Source organism: Limulus polyphemus, unplaced genomic scaffold, assembly GCF_000517525.1.
Source record: "Limulus polyphemus unplaced genomic scaffold, Limulus_polyphemus-2.1.2 Scaffold4, whole genome shotgun sequence".
NCBI classification, from domain to species: Eukaryota; Metazoa; Arthropoda; class Merostomata; order Xiphosura; family Limulidae; genus Limulus; species Limulus polyphemus.
The window spans coordinates 488,059-502,885 of record NW_013665614.1 but is presented as its reverse complement, the minus strand read 5'-3'; the positions used below and the strand labels follow the sequence as shown (position 1 = coordinate 502,885).

At 33.8% G+C, this 14,827-nt stretch overlaps 1 protein-coding gene across 2 annotated transcripts in view; it reads right to left on the bottom strand.

The window, feature by feature from the left end:
* LOC106470475 (plexin-B-like) overlaps positions 1-8,561 on the bottom strand; it is a 242,089-nt gene extending 233,528 nt beyond the window's left edge. For both annotated transcript variants that reach the window (XM_022400354.1, XM_022400444.1), the window contains exon 1: positions 7,896-8,561. The gene's annotated coding sequence lies outside the window, so the exon portion shown is untranslated. The remainder of the gene's footprint in view (positions 1-7,895) is intronic.
* Positions 8,562-14,827: the final 6,266 nt, after the last annotated feature.

The following is a 14,827-nucleotide window of genomic DNA, read 5'->3' as shown; positions in this document are numbered from 1 at the left end:
CAAACTCTTCCTTCATGCATTAACTAGTATATTACAATTTAATCTGATTAAACGTTAAAAAATCATTACGATTTTCAACAGGTTTTCTTCTTAATTTATCAATATTCTGTCTCTTCATCAAAAATCTAACATTAAAATAGAGTCTACGTTCTTCCGCACTTGCATTATTTTCCATCAGATTTCAGTATATCACTGAACAATACTTGTTACAAGTTAGGTTGTTCAAGCAATATTTAATTCACGTCTTTTACACACACACAACTATGCTTTTGTTGTGATAACTTAAAGAGTGCTAGTAAAAATTCCTTCTTTGTTATCTTCAGGCTAAGATGGAAAGATCTATTGCCAACATACTTCAGCTCTTCTATGGATCGCAAGGATGCAAGTCGTGCGGTAATTGAACTAATTTGTTATACAATTTCTTTGTTCTTTAAGCCACTTAACAGAGAATTAATGCTTTCCTCGTCTCGCCGTGTCCGAGTCGCTTCACAAGGCACTGTCAGCCAACCTACTAATATAGCAAGCTTATCGGGCGCGCTGATGAGAACGCCTAGGGTCTAGTCACAGATGTCCACGAAGAGTCTGGATTTTCATGTACGTACATATTAGGCAATCATCATCATTAGCTCAAAAGCAGCCAAAGGCTAAGGACAAAAAAAGATGGAGCGGTATCTCGTATATGTACCCGACAGTATATTATAATATATTTCTATAACAAATTCCAGTTCAGCCTAGAGAAAAGTTGATTTTATTATATATTCACATTATTATATTATTACATTGAATATTAAACAAGGAAATTCTTAATTACCAATCAATAAGCCAAAGTCGGTCTATAATTTCAGTATAAATCACATTATTTAGAATATAAAGTTGGTCTATATAGCACATTAGTCAGAATACAAGCGATTTTTTTATTTTTTTACAGATAAGCTCAAGATGCATCAATCAAAATGTGTTTCTTATGGAACAGTAAACCTAAACTGATATATGCAGCACACAAGCCAGGATGGGAGAGAATTTCTTCAGTTTTCTAACCTAACCATGCCTTTCTACACATCACATTAATCAGAATGCAAATGAGTTTCGAGTTACGGAAAAAACTCAAGCCGGTTTACACAACACATTAGACTAAATATGTGTTTCACCTTACTAAAAATCACTCAAACATTTTACGGTACAAAAAAGTCGATACACTGAAATAAACTGGGTTGGCTTTTCCTCAAGTCTGGTTTCTTTTAAGAGGGTTCCCACATTCTGCGTGTACATGCATGTCAGCTCCACAACACTGTAACTTGCTCGTTGTATAAAAGATCTAAATATATTTAATTTCACGCTTACTAAACATTCTCGTCGTTGTTTGAGAAAATTTTCGATAAACACGTTTCGGGGATTTGGTACGGATTAGAGTAAGGCAAAAAACCCATCACACTTTCAAATTCCTAAGTTGCATTCTTCTATGTTTATATGTTCCTCCCCCTTAATTCTTAATGATGGGCATAAAGTTAAAACCCGATCCTAAAGATAAAGTCTGTTTTATAATTCAACTAAACAAAACGTGAAATGACAGGCCTTAAGAAATTTAGTATAATACACTTAAGTTTATTATTCACTTTTATGAAATGAAAAACATTAAACAAAACTCAAAGATGATAACATACGAAATTACACTGTGAATACTGTAAGATTTTGTTTTACTTTTATCTTTCAATTGCTGTGCATACTACGAAGAAAAACACTTAATGTTGTTATAATGACCTCACTTTCGCCACTGTAATTCGTATTCAGATAGGCAGGCAGGAGCTATTACAAAATTAGCAATAGTGTTGTAGGCTACAATTTTTTTCAACTTATATTAGTGTTGTTTTTGACTAGACGGAGTTTTAATGACACTTTTCTTGCAAAATGTAGGAAACGATTTCAAGATATAAAAACGCGAATTATACCAGAAGTGGGAGTGTTTCATTAACGAATTATGTAGAGTTCGTTAGTCGGTTTTTCTGTTACTTTTGTTTTGTGAATATCGAATTTGTGTTTCAACAAATTACACGAGGTACAAGTAAGTATTGTAGGTGTGAGAGAAGTTAGCAAGTAAGTGACTGTTTAGCATCACATGTGTGATGCCTATAGCTCGGTGGACATCTGATGATCACTTATGTGATCTAAACTGCATATGACTGAGCATTCACCATATGTTATAAATATTTGTACTGATTTCACACAATCTTGTCTTAGTTGTCACTTGGAAGTAAATCACCGAGTATAAATTATAAAGTATTCTAGATTTTAATTAAAGTTTGGTTTGTTTTGAATTTCGTCAAAGGTACACGAGAACTATCTTCGCTAGCCGTCCCTAATTTAGCAGTGATAGACTAATGGGAAGGCAGCTAGCAAAAACCACCCACCGCCAGCTCTTGGGCTATTCTTTTACTAACGAACAGTAGGATTGACCGTCAAAGGGGGAACAAGGGCGTATTCGAACCCGGACCCGCAGAATCGGAGTCGAGCGCCCTAATCACCAGGCCATGTCAGACCTTTTTTAATGAAGTAAAATAATGTTTAGATGTTTTACTCATAAGGAGAACCATCAGACGACCAATCACTACAGACTGTTGCATATTAGCCACAAGTGGCGCAAAGTGCCATTAACAAAGTGTGGGGTTGCTTTAAACCATGAATAGTTGCTTGAACACCTGGAAAGGGCAGATAATCAGCAGACTATCGTTATCTGTCGATTCTGAATTCTATAATAGTGGGGTGTCTGCTTCAAGATTGGCTCAGATGTTGAAAGCTGCAACTGAGAGCCGTGTTAATGTAAATTCAGTTAAAAACAAACTCCATAAGGTCAACTCATATAGCATCTTGGTCCCATGTTAGTGCAAAAGAAATTAAAAACAACTTCCACAGGCCAGTCCTTATATTAGGCACCCAATAAGGTTTCACTCACAACAAGACACAAAATAAATCTCCTGCAATGGTGCCAAGAACACGTTCAGTTGACCACCAGATGTAGAGTAATGTTATAGTTACAAGTGACTTACATTTCATTCTGCAGCAGTATATTTATTTGGAAATAATCTGGAGCTAGATCCAAACCCATTTTTTCTCAGACACATCGAGCAAGTGACAGTAGTGAGAGTAAAGTTTGAGAAGGAATGCACATTAGTGGTCACACCGATCTTTATACCCCGTAGAGTGATACCATTAATGCCACACATTAAAGGAACAACAGTCTGCAGCCAAACTACATTCTGTGTTGCTATATCATGGTTCAATTCGCCACGGCTTCAATCTAATGAACGATAATGCCCATCCGTCCCCACTACACTAAACTGATCGACATGCAAGATTCCCTGACTAAGAGTGGACTGATTACATGAAGTGTTCTACATGCTAACCGGATTCCAATCCCATCCAGCATGTATGATATGCACAAATTTTGTAAGGAGACGTGGTGCATCGCAACCAATACTATAGATAATAAATATTTCGCAGATACAGCTTTATCATAAGAGAGGTCGAAGATTCCTTAAAATCTTATCAACACTGATTTTAAGCATGAAACATCGGTGCCAAGCTGCCCTTGGTGTTTCTTGTGTCCATACTCTATATTGAAGTCAAATTCATCAACTGCAAAAATGTAATGCTACCTCTACTAAACTTTAGCCATTCAATCTGCATTTGTATTTCTGATCACCTGATGGGTCAACACAAACCGGGTTGTATAAAAATGAACTGGTTTGTTATGAATTTCGCGCAAAGCTACACGAGAGCTATCTGCACTAGCCGTCCTTAATTTTGTAGTGATAGACTAGAGGGAAGGCAGCTAGTCATCACCACCCACCGCCAACTCTTGGGCTACTCTTTTACCAACGAATGGTGGGATTGACTGCCACATTATAAAGCCTCACCACAGCTGAAAGGGTGAGCATGTTTGATGTAACGGGGATTTGAAACCGCGACCCGCAGATTGCGAGTAGGGCGCCCCTAACCACCATGCCATGCCAGGCCAAAAATGATCTGAGAGGGTGATTAAGTTATATTATAACAATGATTGCGTTTCTGAAATATTACAAATTTCAATTATTGTTTGACTGTTTTGTACAATGTGTCATTAACTTTATAATGATTCTTCTTCAGACTTAGTGTGTTATAACTTTATAACATAGCGTAACTAATCAAGTGTGTGTGTCTATGAGACAGAGGGAGAGCTGTTAAGCAAGATGTATATTTATTTGTTTCCGCAAGCTTTGGGACACAACCAGAAAAAAGTTATGTACAGTAAAGGAAATAATTATGCGAGCGCACAAGCGACATGCATTCAGATGTAATCAACAATGAATAATGACAACTAGATGATGATCATATGAATGGTACAAAATACTATTACAGAAAGTACAAAAGAAAAGCAAACACGCTGTACAATACAGTGGTGTCTTTTATATGACCTATTTGCTTAACACGGACCATTGCATCTTGTTTTCATGCTGCCATACAGTTTATCAATTGTAGGGAATAATACAGGATACTTGGGATAATATAAAACAATCTTACCTTGATAAGATTGTGTAATATCGCCCCAAGTATCCTGTATTATTCACCACAATTCATATAAGTTGTTGGGTCGCATTTGACCTACTCAGCTTTTACATAAGTCCATACAACATCAAGAATGTTCAAATCAGGTTATTTTGTGGCCGAGACATGGTTTTAAATGTTCTGTAAGTCTGTTTGCTGTCAAGATACTGTTTCGTCTCATTTGTTGTACGTTTAATATTTCTGTCTTGCTTGAAGGTGAATTCCCGCCCGAGTGAATGGTGAATTACAATCTGCTGTATTTACCAGCAGTCAGAGCACCATCATCTAGCTTGAATTCGTCTATAAAGAACAAACGTTTCCAGCTTTGCACGTGCCACTTTTTTGTAGTCTAATGCCCATTTGAACCACTTAGGTTGGTTACCACTTTTCAGCAGGAGTTATCGAGTAGCTACACGTCCATTTACGCTTCTTCTTGTTAATACATTCTTAGCGTTCTCGAGGTAAAATTCATACATGTACCTACAATAAAGTCGTTGACAAGACCTGCACTCGATCGTCGACTATTTCATAAAGAACAAAAAAAAAATGAGCCAAGACTTCTTGTTCCAGTAGGAACTGTATGCAAATCTATAAAAGAGTACGTGAGATTGGTAATATTAATAATAGAAATATTTCATGAAAAAATCCAAAAATCTTCAAAATTTATGCTATATATTTCAGAATTTATTCAGAGTATCCTAGGAATCAAAACTTTCATTTCCACACGCTGGTGCTTCAGTACTGAAAGCCAAGATTGAAAATCACACTGCCACTACTAGGTATAGTAATATTACTTGAACTTTTATAGGATTTATACTGAAATGACATTTTCTGATTGGAGGATGACAATCAATAACAGCGTAAACAACCAACACGTGACAGTATTCTGGTGTAGTTAATTGTGTCAAATAAAGGGGTGGTAATCACGTAATATTTGCGTTTTATATCTTTTTACTCGCCATTTACATAATTATTTCAAACACTGTAAATTTAATTAAGAATTTATTCTATGATACTCGAAAATGTAACCATTTTGCTACGAAGAAAATTAAAAAATTGATTATATAGTTTTACAAATATTTGTTATTGGTGAATCTGCAGGTAATTAAACGAAAGTTACAGAATTGCCTTACATTGTGTTATTTACTTCAAGCTTTAGACTTCCTTGCCGGAGCCGTCGAAAAGCAATAAATGTTTCCTTTAGGTCAGATCCACAAAGGAACGTTAAAACTAAGTAAAATTTAATTTAATCCTTGTTAGAAGACGTTCACAAATATTAAACGTTACAATAAAAATTGTTAGTAAAAATTTTTCGACATTATTTATCAAAACCAATCTAGTCATTTCTGGAAGAACAATGAGAAAAAACTTTATAGAGATGGCAATCTATCTTTGTTTTTCAGTAACAAAAAATAAGAGTTGTTATTAAAAATTTTAACACGCCAGTATCTTGCCATCTCTCCAGGCTAAATTTGTCCATATTAAATATTGCTGTTGTGCGGCCAACAATTTTCGTTTACGAGAATTTTGATCTTAATATGAGCACTTGTCTAAAAAATAAATGAAAAAGGAAATGGACAAAAACTGTTAAATGAAAAAATTATCCCACAACGTTTTTCTTTTTAGAACTACATAATATGGTCAATAGTTATCAAAATGAACTGTTAAGAACACATTTACAACTACTAAATAATGTCCATGTTCTCTAGTTTATGCTCTTCCATACTTCACCTTAAACTGTTTTTTTCGTTATTTGAATACATATACTATAACTCTGATGTGATCGTTGGTTGTCTGATCAACATAAAATGTTACGACAAACAGATAAAAGTGCATAGATAGTCAGTTTTTACAAGTAAATAAAACAGAAATACTTAATGACGTTTTTCTTCTGATCTTATGTAGGATGTGTTCAACACAACAACTACTGCTAGTACTAGGATATGACCATCTCTAACATTATCAAATAAGAGTTTTAATTATAACATTTATTCTTTTATAGTTTTCAAGATATTTCGCTTAATCAAACATCTAAACTATTACACTATTCTGCTAGATACTTTCCCAGGAATACGCTTTCCTTTACAAATTCAAAAGGCCTGTAGTTAAAAGCGCATATTATGTTAATAAAGAATAACTAACATGAATTAAAACTATCGTGTTAGGCATATTACTTACTGACTGGCCTCAGTAATCAATGTCAAAGAAACTAAAAAATATATTACGCATAATTTTAGCTAAGCTGTTCTTCACATAGTTTAACTATTAAACTGTGTTGACCTTTCGACTACGTTTGAACCGGACGAGCACAGAGGTTTAATGAACCCTTTTTATTTGGGCAATTTCAACGCCACAAAATAGTGAGACCCTTTTCACATTTTCAGCAAATTAGAGCTTTTAAAACTATAATAATAATATTTTAGTATCTAATACGCCTTCAGTAAAAATGAATGTTTATTTCGCTGCTCTTTACTACATTGACACGTTATGCTCACTATTTAATTATTTACTCTGGCATAATTATCAGAAGTTTCACACTGTTACCATGATAGCAACCATAAAGTACTACAAATTTACGTAAGAAAGCAGATCCCATTCATGAACTATTCAACAATGCCACAAACTCTAGTCGTCACTTATGTAATTTAAGATGTTTTTCTCACACAATGTTGCACCATTTTCTTTACAGTACCAATCTAAAGTTCTTTCTTTAACCTGAAGTTTAGGGTAAATATTATCTTAAAATTCGCAAAAATTCAATTTCTGTTTAGAACCTCAAGTTTAAGGTACTTGTTCCAACAAATATCGCATCAAACTGGTTCAAGATTAAAATTCAATAAAAATCATATTTACTTGTATTTACATTTGTATTAAACTTGTGTTTCATCTTTAGCGAACTGTATAAAATAAAGCATACTTCTTTAATTTATTAGTTTCATCCTCAGATACAAGTTTATATTATCACAGTCAGAAACAATGGATGTTATAAACACTGATAGGCCTATCTACTAGTATGGCCCATTCTTCTGGGATGAGCATATTTTCGAGCGAAACGAAAGATCTATTATTTATTTTATTCACACTAAGAATTACCAGACAGTGCAGCCCTACCAAAATATTACAGAACTGACCGATATTGATAGTAAAACTATATTTGTGAATACTCTGAAGACAGAAACCTCCGTGGCTTTGCAAATGTAATAATATATATTTACACACTACTTTCCCTAACTTTTATTAGGGCAAGAGAAAGACATTATTATATAAACACTGAAACCTGTTCTATCTTTATTAGTGTTTGCAGATAAATAGCTTACCTTTATTGACGTCAGGATATGATTTAAATTTTAAAAACCTCACTTCGATCAAAATCGACGAAAGAAATGGCTGTTTTGAAAAAATCTCACGGTGGATAGAACACCGCCTAACTGTGTCATCCACGTCAATACAAAAGTTAAGTTGATTTTACGAGAAAATGCAGGCCGATAACTTTCGTCAGTTACTTTGTCGAGTGTGCGCCTCGAGCTAAACGTGCGTGTTTTCAAGTGTGTTTAGTTTTAATTCAGTTTTTATTACTGCTTAAGGACTATAACATCCTCCTTCTTCTCCTCCAAATTGTCGGGGCAAGTCCAATCAGCGTCAGAGTGTACAGTTCTTCAAGTCTTTTAATTATTATTCTTGAAATGTCCGGCAGAAATCTTAAAACCGCTTCAAAGCCTACCTTGTTTATTTATAGCTTAAAAAAGTTTTGGCCAATCAACTCTGACCTCTTCAATACGTGTAGAGCCTACGCAAGTTACAGGTTTGTCTCCGTGTTAAACCCAACAAACATTGCTGAATGCTTCTATACAATTGGAGGTAGGAGCTGTAATAATAAACAGATATAGCAATGTATTATGATCAAATCAACTTTCTCGTCAACTTGAGCCAAAAGCAGAATTCTTCGACGACCGTTATCATGCGCCACGAATCTCGGTCTAACACATTCGCAAGAAATCACCCTCTAAACACGAATAATCGCGTTTTAGTTCGCGCAAGCGCGGGATTTAGACTTTATGGCTGCCTCTCTAACAGAAACACACGCACTTTTCATCATCAGTCCGACAACCGGCCAAATAGCAGACGACGTACGCACGAGGCCTGATCAGCCCATTATTCGGTAGGGGTAGAGACATGTTTGGTGAAAGTGAATTAAGATCAAAATATTTTTGTGTGATTAAAACTATTACGGCGAAAGTACATATTTTCACTATGTTGTTTGAATCGTCCCGTCTGGCTTATACGAGGAAATGGTTGTGTCTGATAAATTGTTGAATTTAATTTGTGATCACTTTTGGAAAAAAAAAGAAGAATATTGTACATTGTAACTAGTGTTCGTGTTTATCTGTAGACGAAGTTCTAATACCCAATATAAAAATTTACTTTATGTTTGAGTCCAAGCACTTTTTTATGATGTCGTGCTGGTTTTTTATTGTTGTTGTTGTTGTTTTAATGAAGAAAAGTGCGAAGGTTTTACATAAGACCATTATTTGCTTTAAAATTGTACAGATTCTTTAGTGCAGAAGCCATAGCAAATACACAATATTAGTATGGGCTCGTTGGGTGGGAGCCTTGTACTGAGAAAATTTGGGACATTTTCTTTGCTACAGGCAAAACGACAAAAGGAGAGTAATTTGATTTGTTTGAAATTAACAAAAACAGTCTATGTCTCTGTAGGATGTGAATTTAGTTGCTGGTACTACGAAAATATTTCAACTCTGTAAACCTGTGTAATGTAATATTTTATAAAAATCTGTTTTTATTGAGAAAATAATTTACAACCAACTTTCGTCTCAACTTTTATAGTTACAATTAATTTTCTTAATATTCCTCACACAATCGTTGTTCATGAAAATTGATGGAATATATAGCGCCTTGACCACTACTATACCTTTCGTATTCCAGCAAGCCTGATGAGATACGGTATTGAACGAAAGGCCTCACGACACTGTATTTGGCAGATGTCGTGTGGTTGATATATTATAACGTATTATTCTTTGCTTTCACTCGTGAGGTCTTGAAATTACTAATGCAGTTTTCTCTTGTTAACGCTGTGGTTCCTTGACTGAATGTAGGGGAAAAGTCACAATTTGAAAATATATGTATATAATTTTTGAAGTTCATATTAGTTAAATTGTTTAATTATTCCACTCATTTATGTGATGACTGACCTCATATATGCCTTGACTCTGCGTTATATATAAATATACTTGTCAACTTAACAGACTGTTTTTATCATTGAATATACAGGTAATGCCATGATGTTATGTAAGTCGTGTGATTAATGTGTGTGTGTATGCCATGTACTTTTCATATAATGTTACGTATCATGCATAATTCTATTATTACAATAAATAAACAACTTAAAATGTTTTTTGTTGTATTACTTTACATTGTGTTTGGGTATTAAGAAATGTCTGACTTTTTTCCGGCCACCGCTTACTGGTTCGCCAGTTGTTGTGAATGACAATAAAGAACAATTAAAATAAAATAATAATGTTAATAAAATAAATACCTAAATAACAAGTGTTAAAATAAAAACAAAAAAAATTGTTACTAATTCTTACCCTAAAGATATGATTAGTAAATAACCTAAACAAAATTTATAATAATTACAATTCACTTGCTTAATTTGTTTCCCATCATAACAGTCGTTGTTCATGAAACTTGATGATATTTGTTTAGCGCCTACCCCATTACTAAGCCTGTCTTATCCCATCCGGCTTGCTGAGCCCTGGTATTGGACGAATGTATGCGTCGGCAGTGGATATGGCAAATGTGATGTGGTTAACACATTATAACATTCTTCTTTTCTTTCACTCATGGGTTCTCAAAATTAAAATATGAACGTGCATATTGAATACTTACTCATCATAACTTTGAAGTGCTATCAGCCTACAAGAAAATAAGAAACGGAAAAAGTCTATGTTAATGGAGTAGAAGTACCATTTGTATAATTACACTGACCATTTTTCTCATTAAGAGAGCAGTAAATAACAAATATACAAGCCCTTCCTTAATATGCTTTTCATGGTTGTGTCATGTTTTGAATCTTCATAATAAGTCAGATGATGAAAGATAATGAAGTCAGTTTTGTTTTTTACACTTTTTCTCTCTCTTTTTTGTATATCATGCACGTTGGCGGACTGGTGTTGGTAAGAAACACTATTTTGGAATGACTCCAGTTCAAAGCGCATAAAACAAGGTAAGTTTGGGTTACAAAATAATTAGCAATTTTGAACAATTTTTTGGTTGTGGACGAGAATGAAGTTGAGTATTCAGACTGCTGTCGATTATTACAAGTTTGAATAACAAGTACGTCTCGTAAAACAGCCCCTTTAGTTAAATAATTTCAGCACGAGCCACCAAAAAGCATTTTTCACGTGCAACTTCTCAATTCTGAAAAATTCGGGAAATTTATGAAAACGTACTTGAAAAGTCAGAAAAGAAGATTGTATCCATTCATTCGATATTCTTGTAGTTTTAATTATTATGATATTTTATTTAGTGTTAAAATAAATAAATAATTTGATGTTAATAAAAAAATCATAAACCTAATTCTGCTGTGTAGTGTCTTACATAAAAGTGATAAAGATTACTGTTCATTATTCTAGTTCTCACCGAAATAGTTGTTGTTCAAGTAACTGATGTTATAAATAACGTCTGGACCACTATTCTATCCTCGGTATTCCAACCGACTTGATGGGCTCTGATAATGAGCGAAAGACCTCCTCGACACCAGATACGGCAGTGTAATATAATTTTTACCTCGTACATACCAACATAAACACTGCATCTGGTAATACTCGACAGATAGAGCTATGTTCAAAACTTTGGTTGATAAGTTATATTTTTCTCTTAGTTTTTGAAATTAAAATAATTTCATCTTTTCTCTGAAAATTAACCTAAAACTAAAGTTACACAGTTACAAATACCTATTGCTTTCGTACTTGAGAGAAATGAGTGATGAACTTTTTATTGGGGCAAGATTTATTCCATTCATTCTTAAGTTGGAACTCGAGGAACGACTCGTACTTCTCTTAATTCAACTAAAGTCATTAATTAGCGCTACTCAGATGAAAAAGTTGAACTGTCGCGTTTTAATTGGACAACCTTCGTGCTCACTGTTCTCGTATAAAAACGCTAGACTGATGAACCAAAAACGCTTTTTAGGACTTAACAGAGGTGATAAAGATCACGTTTGAATGCAGGTGCTCTTTTTTATGAGATTTATTTTAATTAGTTCATTAAGGACATCAAATCAGAGATGTGTAAAAATAGTCTTTCAGAACTATTTTTCGTCTGCTTCACGGGACATTTTTTCGTTCAATAGTAGAATTTTGACTTGAAATCCGCAATAAACTTATATCGTAAGATGAATGTGTTGATACACTTGAAGTCAAACGTAAATGTCATTACTTTATTTAGACTTAACATGTTACTTGCTTACTCGTGTATTATTATTACGGGAATATAATTTCTCAATAATGCACTATTACAGTTATAACCTCCAGTTATGTTTCATTATTCTATTTGACGTAAATCGTCACTAAACATCTCCCATAAGTATAGATCAGTGATACATTTTATGACTTTTTGTCATTAAACTCATGGGATTCAACAGTGTTTTTTACAATGATTTATTTTTTGACGAATAAATATCACCATCATTATGATAACATTTAAGTATTGTTCTGTACAAAAAGTGCAAAAAGACAAAATGTAAACTGTATAAAGAATAATTTCATGTTTATTGTATATAACAAAAACACAGAAGAATAAAAAATGAAACAAATCCATGTGTAACTGATATGGTATTCATATTTCATGAGGCTGGTTTCGCATGCATTGTTTTATATTTTAGTCCAGAAATAAGCAGAAATCAGACGTACTATGTAAACAGATGATTGTTCTCACGTCTACAAATAAAACAAGTCAAAAGCTGACAACTGAGAAAGGTCAAAATCTCTATAGATGGGTAATTCGTAGACTAGGGTAATCATATATAACATTTGCGATAAATAAATAAAATAATTAACAAATAATACTTTGTCAAGAAGTTTAAGATTTGTTGGTTGGTTTTAGATATCTAATGTGGGCACGTATGAATTCGAACCCCGTACTTTTGCGTTATAAGTCCATAAACGTACCACTGTCCCACTGGTTCACAAAATTTAGGAACATACGTGTAATTGTTATGATAAAGTTTTGTGGCAGAAAACAACATGAACCTGAGCTAATAGAAAGAACATTTGTTGTTCTAATAAAAACATTGACTACAAATATTTATTGCAACAAACAAATACAAGTTCCGTTATCAATATATTGTTTGTTTTTGAATTTCGCGCAAAGCTACACGAGGGCTATCTGCGCTAGTCGTCCCTAATTTAGCAGTGTAAGACTAGAGGGAAGGCAGCTAGTCATCACCACCCACCGCCAACTCTTGGGCTACCCTTTTACCAACGAATAGTGGGATTGACCGTCACATTATAACGCCCCCACGGCTGAAAGGGCGAGCATGTTTGGTGTGACGGGGATTCGAACCCACGACCCTCGGATTGTGAGTCGAGCGCCCTAACCACCTGGCCATGCCGGGCCTTATCAATATATGTATGTGTTTGTGTGTGTGTTTTTATGAGTGTGTATGTATGTGTTTGGGTGTGTATTTATGTGTGTGTGTTTGTGTGTGTGTGAGCAAATTTATTTGAGTTGTAGGCCTCTGACTTCTAGGAAAATTTTATTCAGTATTAGCTCTTTACATTCAATCATTTTGTCTATATTACCTATACATATCTTTGTTGCTGGTGAAAAATATCACATTTAATAAATCCTATTTACATATTATTCATTAATATATATATATATATATACATTTATAGAGAGACAAATATTAAGATTACAAAATAGCTATCACAACTGAATCAAAACTGTCTATTATGTTTAGTTTCTTCTCCTTATTCTTGTATCATTATCATTATTTTCAGTAGAAATAATGTGTTGCTTTGATTTGGTTCTCGTGAGGCGTCATTGGAGTTCCGTTTCATTGACTTTCTTTTTTGTTTCCATCAATAAAAATCACTTGAAACTATCTGCTTGCTTTTCAATACATATGGGGAAAAAAGCCTGGTTTTTTGTGAAAAGCACATTATTTAAGACTTTACTTTATTTATCTAATTGACTGATAGGAAAATCCATTGTGCTATCTTTAACAAAACTTACAGCAAGTTAAATGATGTAATATCTGAACAAAGGAGTGAAACTGAAGTGTCTGTATTATTGTGATATTTGAATAACTAAAAAAATAAATAGAAAATAACTGAGCAGAATTCACGAAAAATACATTATTTTGCGTTTAAATCGATAGAAAAGCAAAGAAACTAGCTGATTCACTGAAAATAATTATCAGATTTTGAATTAAAGTAAATACGACTTGAAATTTACATAATTGATGAAAAAAAAGACGGAAGAGGAAAAAAACTAAACTTGTTTATTAAAATAACAAAGAATTGTGTTAGATACAAGCGACTAAAATATCGGATTGTTAAATAGCACTAATTTTTTAACGCTTACACATTTGAAAGAGATAAATATTAAAGGTGTGACGATACAGTGATACGATACGAGTATCGTATCGTGAAGCCGTGATACGATTGTATCGATACATCGTCCAATACGATTTATGTATCTTCAAGAATTTGGCAAGCTTTCAGTTAACATTATATGTCTTTTGTACAGAAAAAATTCATATTTTTTCAATAAAGGAAGATGAGTATCGAGTACTACATTATATGCAAAGTAACATAACAAATTAACATTAATAAAATAAATACAGATATTAACTTTTTTATTTTACTTCTCTTGCTTGTTTGTTTGTAATTAAGCATAAAGCTACACAATGGGCTATCTGTGCTCTGCCCACCACGGGTATCGAAACCCGGATTCTAGCGTTGTAAGTCCGCAGACATACCGCTGTGCCACTGGGGGGCAAACTTCTCTTGCCAGCTGCCATTTAGTTGATCAAACCGGAGAATTTCAAAAAGCGCTGTAAAGTGTGAAATACTCAAATAAGACAATGTTAGTAATATAGATAATAAATTACAGACAAGACTGTCAAACTTAGTATCAAACCATTGCTAAAATTTATGTATCTAGATAAGTATCGCACCCCTAATATATATTAACGTTACCTAACAGGGGTCCGGCATGGCCA